Source organism: Helianthus annuus, chromosome 3 (genome assembly GCF_002127325.2).
Source record: "Helianthus annuus cultivar XRQ/B chromosome 3, HanXRQr2.0-SUNRISE, whole genome shotgun sequence".
In the NCBI taxonomy this organism is placed as follows: Eukaryota; Viridiplantae; Streptophyta; class Magnoliopsida; order Asterales; family Asteraceae; genus Helianthus; species Helianthus annuus.
The window spans coordinates 73,908,432-73,919,614 of record NC_035435.2 but is presented as its reverse complement, the minus strand read 5'-3'; positions in this window follow the sequence as shown (position 1 = coordinate 73,919,614).

Below are 11,183 nucleotides of genomic sequence, written 5' to 3'. Positions count from 1 at the left end.
CATAGGAAGGGTGACAAGGGCAAGAATCAGGCTTCTGACAAAGGGGATAGCAAGAAAGGTAAGAAGGGGAAAGATTCTAGCTCATCAAAGGGCTCCAGGAAGCGAAAGGCTTCCCAAAATTTTGCCATCACTGCCCAACATAACCAAGCGGCTCCCAATCAGCCAGCGCAGCCTCCCGCAAAGAAGCGGTATGAAGGAAATGCACCTTTGTGCAATAGGTGCAATAGTCACCATCAACAGCAACTCACATGTCGTTTCTGTACCAACTGTGGAAAATCAGGCCATCTTGCAGAGGCTTGTCGTTCTGCTAGAAATCTAGCCCAACAGGGAGCTCAACTACCTGTTCAACAGCAAGCACAAGTTGCACGACCTCACTATCCTCCTGGCTCGTGCTTTAATTGCGGAGACCTGACCCATTATCGAAACCAGTGCCCAAGGCTGGTTAATGCAAATCCAGTTCAGGCTCAGGCTCGTGGACGAGCTTTTAATATGAATGCTGTTGAGGCGCAAGCAGACAACGAGGTGGTGAACGGTACGTTCTTAGTTAATAATCAACCTGCATCTGTTCTTTTTGATTCAGGGGCTGATAAGAGTTTTGTGTCGTTATCTTTTGAGCCTTTGCTTCGCGTGTCTAGAACGAAACTAGGTAAGCCTTTGACAGTAGAAGTTGCGAATGGTGAACCGATTGTTCTTGATTCTGTTCGTCGCAACTGCCAGTTGAACCTCAACGACCATCTTTTTCCTATTGACCTCATGCCTATGCAACTTGGGAGCTTTGACATCATTGTGGGTATGGATTGGTTAGCCAAGCATCGCGCAGAGGTAGTTTGTTTTGAGAAGATCGTTCGTGTGCCGCTTTCGTCAGGTGAGATACTACAGGTTCGTGGTGAAAAACCTGCTAGTAGCCTCAAGCTTATGTCTTGTTTTCACGCTCGGAAGTATCTGCGAAAGAACTATGTGGCCTTCCTGGCACATGTTACGGCAGATAAAGACCAAGGTAAGTCTATTCAAGATATCCCTGTTGTTCGGGATTATCCGGAGCTGTTTCCTGAAGAGTTACCTGGTCTACCCCCAGCACGCCAAGTCGAGTTCCGTATTGATCTTGTACCTGGTGCAAATCCTATTGCCAGAGCTCCATATCGTCTTGCACCATCTGAGATGCAAGAACTGTCTAAGCAACTTCAAGAGCTTTCTGACAAAGGTTTTATTCGTCCTAGCTTTTCACCTTGGGGTGCTCCCGTTCTTTTTGTCAAGAAAAAGGATGGATCCTTCAGAATGTGTATCGATTATCGTGAGCTGAATAAGCTTACCATCAAAAATCGATATCCCTACCTCGCATTGATGATCTCTTTGACCAGTTACAGGGTGCTACTTGCTTTTCGAAGGTCGATCTTTGTTCTGGGTATCATCAACTTCGTGTGCATGAAGAGGATATTCCCAAGACAGCATTCCGCACTCTATATGGGCATTATGAGTTCACAGTCACGCCATTTGGTTTGACCAATGCTCCTGCTGTTTTCATGGACTTAATGAATAGGGTTTGTAAGCCTTATTTGGATAAGTTCATCATCGTTTTTATTGATGACATCTTGATTTATTCTAAGACGCGAGCTGATCACGAGAGCCATCTTCGCCTTACTCTGGAACTCCTAAAGAAAGAGCAACTTTTTGCCAAGTTCTCCAAGTGTGAATTTTGGCTTAAGGAAGTTCAATTTTTTAGGACATATTGTCAACGAACAAGGTATACATGTAGATCCCTCCAAGATCAGTGCGATTAAGGATTGGGATACGCCTACTACTCCTACTGAGGTTCGTTCTTTTCTTGGTCTTGCGGGTTATTACCGCCGCTTCATCGAGAACTTCTCGAATATTGCAGTTCCTCTAACTGCCCTAACTCAGAAGAATAAACCCTTTGAATGGGGTTCTAAGCAAGAAGAAGCATTTCAGACCTTGAAGCAGAAGCTTTGTGATGCACCTATTCTAACTTTGCCTGAAGGCAATGATGATTTCGTTGTTTACTGTGATGCATCGAAATTGGGTCTTGGCTGTGTTCTGATGCAAAGGAACAAAGTCATAGCCTACGCATCAAGACAATTGAAGGTACATGAGAGAAACTACACCACTCATGATCTTGAGTTGGGCGCAGTTGTCTTCGCTCTCAAAATCTGGAGACACTATTTGTATGGTACAAAATGCGTGGTTTTTACTGACCACAAAAGTCTTCAGCATATCTTCAATCAGAAAGAACTCAACATGAGGCAAAGACGTTGGGTCGAACTCCTAAACGACTATGATTGAGAAATTCGCTACCATCCTGGTAAAGCGAATGTTGTGGCTGACGCATTAAGTCGTAAGGAACGTACTATGCTTCATTGTGTTCGTGTTCAATCTGCTGTTCAAGCTCGATCTGATATCCAAGCACGCATTACTCAGGCTCAACAGGCTTGTGTTTCACAAGACATGATGGGTAAGGAATTACCCTATCACATTAAGCCTGATCTTGTGCTGAAGGATGATGGATCATATTATTTCATGGACCGTTTGTGGGTCCCAAGCCAAGATGATCTTCGCACTTTGCTTATGGATGAAGCCCATAAGTCTCGTTATTCTGTTCATCCCGGCTCAGACAAAATGTATAAGGATCTTCGTACTCAGTATTGGTGGCCTGGTATGAAGAAAGACACCGCCTTGTATGTTTCAAAGTGCCTTACTTGTCTTAAGGTTAAGGCTGAACACCAGCAACCTTATGGTCTTTTGGAGCAACCTGAGATCCCAGTTTGGAAATGGGAAAACATTGCTATGGATCTCATTACCAAACTTCCGCGCACTAAGAAAGGTCATGATGCCATCTGGGTAGTTGTTGATCGTCTTACAAAGTCAGCGCATTTCCTGCCGATCTGTGAGAATCTTTCTGCTGAAGATCTGGCTAAAATCTATGTGGATGAAATCGTATCTCGACATGGTGTTCCCCTGAACATTATTTCTGATAGAGATGCTCGTTTCTCTTCTCGTTTTTGAAGAACCATGCAATCTGCTATGGGGACCCAACTCAATCTGAGCACAGCTTATCATCCACAAACAGATGGCCAAACTGAAAGAACAATCCAGACACTGGAAGATATGCTTAGAGCTTGTGTGATCGATTTTGGTGGTAGTTGGGATTCACATCTTCCATTGATTGAATTCTCCTACAACAACAGTTATCACTCCAGCATCAATATGGCTCCTTTCGAGGCTCTCTATGGTCGAAAATGTCGTTCACCAATCTGCTGGAATGAAATAGGTGAGGCTCAGCTTACTGGACCTGACCTCATTCTAAAGACAACTGACAAGGTTAAGAAGGTTTGTGATAACTTATAGGCAGCTCGAAGCCGTCAAAAGAGTTACGCGGACCAACGACGCAAGCCCTTAGAATTCCAAGTCGGTGATCGTGTATTACTTAAGGTCTCACCTTGGAAAGGTGTGATCAGATTTGGAAAGAAAGGAAAACTTGCACCTAGATACGTTGGACCATTCAAGATCGTCGAAAGAATCGGTAAGGTAGCCTACAGACTTGCATTACCTCCCGAACTTGGAAATGTTCATCCAACCTTCCACATATCCAATCTCAAAAAGTGTTTAGCTGATGAGAACCTCCACATACCACTTGACGAAATCCGTGTCGATAAAACACTTCATTTTGTTGAGAAACCTGTGGAAATTATGGATCGTGAAGTCAAATGGCTTAAACGCAAGCGCATTCCGTTGGTTAAAGTTCGCTGGGAATCTAAACGTGGACCTGAGTTTACTTGGGAACGTGAAGATCAAATGAAGGCGAAGTATCCACATCTTTTCCCACAAGTTTCCTCTAAACGAATTTCAGGACGAAATTCCCACAAGTAGGGGAGACTGTGACATCTGTGCTTGTAATCATTGTAAACAGTTCAGTTATCAATGAAATAAAGTTATTTGATCCCAATGTTTGTTTGTTTATGTTTGATGTTTTTCATGTTTTGACTTTTATTCGATTTCAAACTCTATATCGCTTTCTAGAGAATTATACACAAACTGGTGCGTAAACGTAATCAGTTATATGCAACAAATACTCCGGAACATCAATTTATGCTTAACATACCTTAAGTAACCTTTACATAACTTAGAAATAAGTTTTGAAGGCTTTGGTATGGCAAAATCCAGTTAATTCGCTTACAGGGACTAAAATTGACAAACTGCGAAAAGTATGCCAATTTGAACTGTAACGAACATTCCGGAACATGATCATAAGTTAAACACACCTTAAATATCCTTTACATAGCTTAGAAATAGGCTTTGAGGGGTTCGGTGTGCTAAAATAAACTTTATGCTCATTCAGGGACTAAAAGCGTCAAAAAGTGCATAAGTTTGCATTTTCGCGCATAACTTACGTTCTGAATACATCCGGACATCCAAAAATTTATGTAAGCATTAAAATATTATGTTTTAGTGTTTGGCTTGTCAAAAATCCATTCGTCGCGCAATTTGAATCGTTTTTGCGTCCGTTACGACTTTCGTCGTAATTAACCGAACAACGCAATCGTACGGCCAAACGAACCGACATCCGACATATTTTTGAGCATGTTTTATGTTCCCTATACTTTAACATCCTTGTAGAGCTTAGAAATGGGTTTGACGGGTGTTAGAAGTGCCAAAACACGACCATACGCGCACAGGGACCAAAGCTGCCAAAACTGAAACATTGCTGGTTTGCAGGGTCCTTACGGACCGTATGGACCTGCTTACGGTCCGTAAAGCCTCCCCAGAACAGCAGAATGTGCTTTCCAGCCATTTCCAGCTGTTACACACCTTTACCCATGGTTTCTTGCATCTTGTGGGCTGGTTTTGGATGTCCCATGGTTTTCTAAAAACTATGGGCTTGATGTGTACAACTAGGATTGAATCTCGGATTACGAGGAACGATCCTAACGGTTCTACGAAATCTATAAATACCCCCCACCCCATTCACTCAAACCCACTTGATTTTTCTGAGATTTCTCTAAGTTGAAGTGTAACCACTTCATACCTGAGAATACTTGGAAAGATCAATCTTGCGGGGACCTTCTGTAAGTTTTCTTTCGCGTTTTTCGTTCATTTTAGCGTTAAAGTCAAGCTGTGTTTGACTTTCTGCATTGACCAGTTTATGGTCAACGCGAAGTTCGTTTGAACTTCATAATGTGAGCGTAAGCACGATGGTTATAGTCCCTAGTGACTATACCTACTGATTACCATGTTACCTAGGCTCAGTGACGAGTCGTAGTTTCGGCCAAAATGCGTTTTCTCGCGTATTTTGTAACCAAACTACTCTAGGGTATTAAAACCGTTTGTTTTAATACCAAACCTGTTTTCTAACTTCACTAAACATGTTCTAGCATGTTTAGCTCGTCGCTTCTAGTTTTGTGCTTGTCTAAGGGTCGTAAGGTAAGCGATCTAATCAATCGCTTATGCTTACGAACCCGACCCATTTGGTCGATCTTTAGGATCCGACCAAACACTTTAGGTGACCATAGTTGTATAGGGAATAACCTTCCGAGGTTATACCTTATGGTCACATCGTTTAACTAGTTGTATGATAGGTAATGTATGTGCCTTAGGTAAATTACCAAAATACCCTTTTTACGCCAAAATTCATTTTAAGCCTATATAACACAATCTTTGGTATCTAAACTGATTTAGCAACTATATTAAACATGTTAAGGCATATCTTACTTGTCATAGGGCTAGTTAGGCATTCCGAACGCGTTTTACGCGAACGACGCGTTAAAGTGGCATAAGCTACCTAAACGGGTCGTAACGGGTCAAAAGCACTTAGGATAAGTTTCGTTTTATTATGTAGGCTTTGTCAAACCATATTACATAAGTTCCCATACTTATTTGGTTTACGAACCCTCGTACTACCCGATCCTCCGATAGGTCCGTTAATTAATGTAGATACCTATATAGGTGCCGTTTGATTCCGTGATCTTCTAGCATTGCTTGGTGGTTATCCTACGACTTCTAAGCAATCTCAAGTGAGTACATAGACCCCTCTTTTACTGTTTTCCAAACATTTTGGGGTGAAACACATGTGCCTACTTGTTACTTTCATGATTTCATGCTTTTATATCATATACTTGCTATGTTCATTAGTACACTATTAGTACATGATTTCATTATGTTTTTGCTATGTATGCCCATTGTGTGCATATTTAGTACATTGTTTTACATGACATTTTCATGCTATGTATGTTCATCATACTTAGTACATTTGTTTTACATGATATTTCACGCTATGTGTGTACATTTGATTACATACTTAGTGCATTGTTTTCACATGTTTATATTTTGGGTATGACATTTGGTTTGTTTAAGTGGGACAATATACATTCATTAACTTTGATCACGCCGCTCGTTAGTAGGTAGTGGTACCATAGGAATTGACAACTCCCGTTCCTGACATCCTGGGTATGTTTGGATGAAAGGAATGACCGATTTCGATTTCAACATAAAAAACGATAGACCTTTAATTTGTTTAAAGGTTTATCACCACAGTCACAAGGCTTGAATGTATGCATTTTCACAATACCGCATAAATGTTTGTATTCAGTATAGCATGCATCTCCACAAAACATAACGTTGATTTAAACTGAGTTTTACTTCAATACTTTGTTTTGTGCATTTTTCACCTATGGTTTAGTTGATACATATTTCACTTACCATACATGACATTTTGTTTACACTTGACATGATTGACATTGACATAGACATTTTGACATTTTTACACACATTACATGATTTACACTTGACGTTAGACATGGTTTTTTTTTTCGCATAAACATTTTGACATTTGGTTAAACATAAACATGTTTAAATTGGTGGTTTGTTTGGGTAAGTGATTTAAGTAACGAGGCGTGTGTAATATGATACAAACATGGTGGATACGCCGCTGGTACTTCCTATATATAAGTGTTTGTATGATATTACGCATCGCAGCGTTGTTTAGATCATTTCAGTTTAACATATTTTCACAATACATTGTTTTACAAACAACTTGTTTTATACAACTTATTTTACTTGGTTATTCATTTAACCATACATTATTCTTTCAAAAATACATATCTACCATCGTTTTTCAAATGATTTACAAACAGTACAATCAACAAGGTTCATAACTACATTTCATTAAACATTTTTCTAAAACCTAAGTCATGGATCCTATTTTCACAAAACCTATGTATCTCACAGGCATTTTTATGCTGACGTACCTATTTTCACATGTGTTTCAGGAGCAAATGCATAGGATGATCGTGATACACTAGGATGGACTTGGGCCTTAGTGACGATAAAATAGATCTAGACTAGTTAAAACTTATTATGTACTTTGTTTCTTTTTCATTTTAAGACAATGTAACTTGTGGGTTCTCGTTTGAAACAATGTATTCCACCCTTGGGTGATGAATAAAATATTATTTTAAATTACCTTGGTTGTGGAACAATAATTCTGTTACAACACTCCCCGACGTTTCCGCCACGATTTGATGTTTTACGTGGTTGGGGTGTGACAATTCGACTAGCTGATCCTTCTATCATGTATCCACGTGGATTTGTTGAGAATATGCTTGTTAAGATTGACAAGTTTGTGTTTCCTGTGGACTTTGTTATCCTGGATATGGATGAGGACTCTAGGGTGCCTTTGATTCTCGGATGTCCATTCTTGAATACCGCCCGGACCATTGTAGACGTAGCTGTGGGCCAGATTACACTTCGAGTGAATGGTGAGCATGTGACCTTTGACATCAAGCGGTCAATGCAGCACCCACAGAGTCAGGATGATGCGCTCTACTATGTTGACATTGTTGACTCTTATGTGAGCACACTTTTCCAGGGCACGATTGAGGAGATTGATCCGGACACACATCTGTTGTGTGGGGACCTAGATGGCATTACGCAGGAGGGCCACGATTTCGAGCAGCCAGTCTATCAGATTGGTGATGATGGTTCCCAGAGTCCGGATCGGTTTACAGAGATTGATTGTGAGGATGAAGAAAAGTCGAAGCCTTTAGTTGAAGATCCCCCCTCCTTGGAGCTTAAGGAGATTCTGCCCCATTTGGAGTACGCATTTCAAGACGAGGAGCGCCGTCTGCCGGTTATTATCTCATCATCTTTGTCGGACGAGGAAAAGAGCAGACTTCTTAGTGTTTTACGACTTCATAAGGAAGCAACTACGTGGAAGATAATGGATATTAAAGGAATCAATCCCTCCTTCTGTACTCATAAAATTCTCATGGAGGACCATTACAAGCCGTGTGTATAGCCACAGAGACGATTGAACCCAAACATGCACGAAGTTGTCAAAAAGGAGGTGATAAAGTTGCTGGATGCAGGTTTGATCTACCCCATATCTGACTCAGTTTGGGTTAGTCCTGTTCAGGTAGTGCCCAAAAAGGGAGGCATGACTGTAGTTACAAATGATAGGAATGAGCTTATTCCAGCCCGAACGGTCACAGGATGACGTGTTTGCATCGATAATCGCAAACTCATTGATGCCACCCGCAAGGACCACTTCCCGCTTCCAATCATCGACCAGATGTTGGAACGTCTGTCGAGGAAGTCTTATTACTGTTTTCTGGATGGCTTTTCTGGCTACTTTCAGATTCCTATTGCTCCTGAGGATCAGGAGAAGACTAACTTTACCTGCCCCTTTGGTACATTCGCCTACCGGCGTATGCCCTTCGGGTTGTGTAATGCACCGGCTACCTTCCAGCGATGCATTGTTGCAATTTTTCATGACATGATCGAGGATTCTATGGAAGTGTTTATGGATGACTTTTCAGTGTTTGGAGACTCCTTCAATCAGTGTCTAGAAAATTTAAAGAAAATGTTGAAGAGGTGCGAAGAAACGAATCTTGTCCTAAACTGGGAAAAATGCCACTTCATGGTGAGAGAGGGCATAGTTCTGAGACATAAGATTTCGCAAGCTGGTATGGAGGTCGACCCAGCTAAAGTTGAGATAATTTCACGACTTCCACCTCCCACCTTTGTGAGAGCGATATGGAGCTTCCTCGGTTATGCGGGGTTCTACAGGCGATTCATCAGGGATTTTTCCAAAATTGCCAGGCTCATGACCTGTCTGTTGGAAAAGGACGCTTCGTTTATCTTTGTAGATGATTGCTTAAAGGCTTTTGACCTTCTCAAGCAAAAGCTGATTGAGGCCCCTATTTTAGTCGCACCTGACAGGAGTCTGCAATTTGAAATTATGTGCGACGCGAGCGATTTCGCTATAGGTGTGACAACTGCCACTTTTCGGTAACTTTTTTTCACTTAAATACTCATTTTTAACTACATTTTTATGCATTTTGAACACCCGAACTGCGTATTTCATGGCATACACTTAGAATACTCATGGAATACTTACTTAGGATGCATATGATTCATTTTTATTAAGTACATTTGAAACAGTTTAAACAATGCATCCAAACTACTAGAAAAATATCTAGTAAACTAGTTTTCTGACGAAAACTCAGGATCTGCAGAAATTAGGGATGAGATTTTTTACCGAAATACCAGTACCGTATCGGTACCATACCGGTACCGTACCGATACCGTACCATACCGATCATAAACGGTACCGGTATCGGTAATAGATTTTTCGAAATTCGGTTTCGGTAAAAAACGGTATCGGTACCGGTATTTTTCGGTAAATACCGGTATTAATACAGAATTTAATTATGACTTTATGTATTTTTCTATTATCTTAGATCCCACTATGAAGTTATATTTTCTTTAACACTGTTTTTACAAAAACCAATATCAAATTTCTTTTGTTACGTTATTTTTAATCAATTATGATGATTTTTTAGACATGTTGGAATTTGGATGTTAAAAGTCAAACCCATGGATGTTTACCTTTTAATTTTTTTTGACTACTTAATATGTTTACCTTTTGTTTATAGTCCTCTATATATTATTCTAGTTCAGTTAATAATGGATGGATGGTTGTACATGAAAATTTTTTAAGTAAAACAATGGATGACACCAAAGCGGTACCAATGTGGTAAAGTACCGAAATACCGGTACCGATACCGGTACCGTACCGGTACCGAATCTATAAATACGGTACGGTAATCGGTATCCACATTTCCTTAATTTCGGTAACGGTATTCACGGTATCGGTACCGGTACGGTACCGGTATCATCCCGATCTCATCCCTAGCAGAAATCATCTAAACGACATCTTTAGGACTCAGTCGAAAGTCCAACATCTAATATATATTAAACCCTAACTAGGAATGCAAGGGTTTGATTTAAAACTTTTCCGAAGTCCGATAACACTAAAAATTGCCCGAAAAGCACAAAAAGCGACGATTTCAACACTTTTTCGCAGAAATTCTGCAGAAATCAGCCATTTAATATTTTTGCAACATGTAAAAGTGCTATTTAACATAGAATTCATATGAGGATACCTTCGGCTATCATCTGAACCAATAACTACATCAATTCACACAAGTTACACAACTTAGCATTCAAATAACGTTGTCACACCCCGACCACGTAAAACAACAAAACGTGGCGGAATCGTCGGGGAGTGTTGTAACAGAATCATTGTTTCATAACCATGGATTAATCAAATTTCGTTTTATTGAATTAAATGAGTTACAATGTCTTAACAACAAAGAAACATAACATAAATAACTAGTCTTGCATCTTTTAATGTCACTAAGGCCTCGTCCATCCCTATGTGAGCATGCATCAATATCATCATCAATAGTCATCAACTATAGTACCTGAAACACATGTGAAAATACATCAGCATAAAAATGCCAGCGAGTACATAGGTTTTATGAAAAATAGGATTCATGACCTAGGTTTGAGAAAATGTTTAACAAAAACTTGTCATGAATCCAGTCTAAGTGTTTGCTTTTATAAGACGTTTGAAAATCGATGATAGATAGGTATAGTTAAAAAGAATGATGTAAAGTTAAATGAATAACCAAGTAAAAATGAGTTTGTATAAAACAAACTGTCTTGTGAAAAATATGTTATTTGTGTAAAAATGTATAAGTCCAAATGAATGATTCAAATAACGCTACGCCATGTAATATAATACAAGCACTTATATATAGGAAGTACCAGCGGCGTATCCACCATGCTTGTATCACATTACACACGTCTCGTTACTCGAATCACTTACC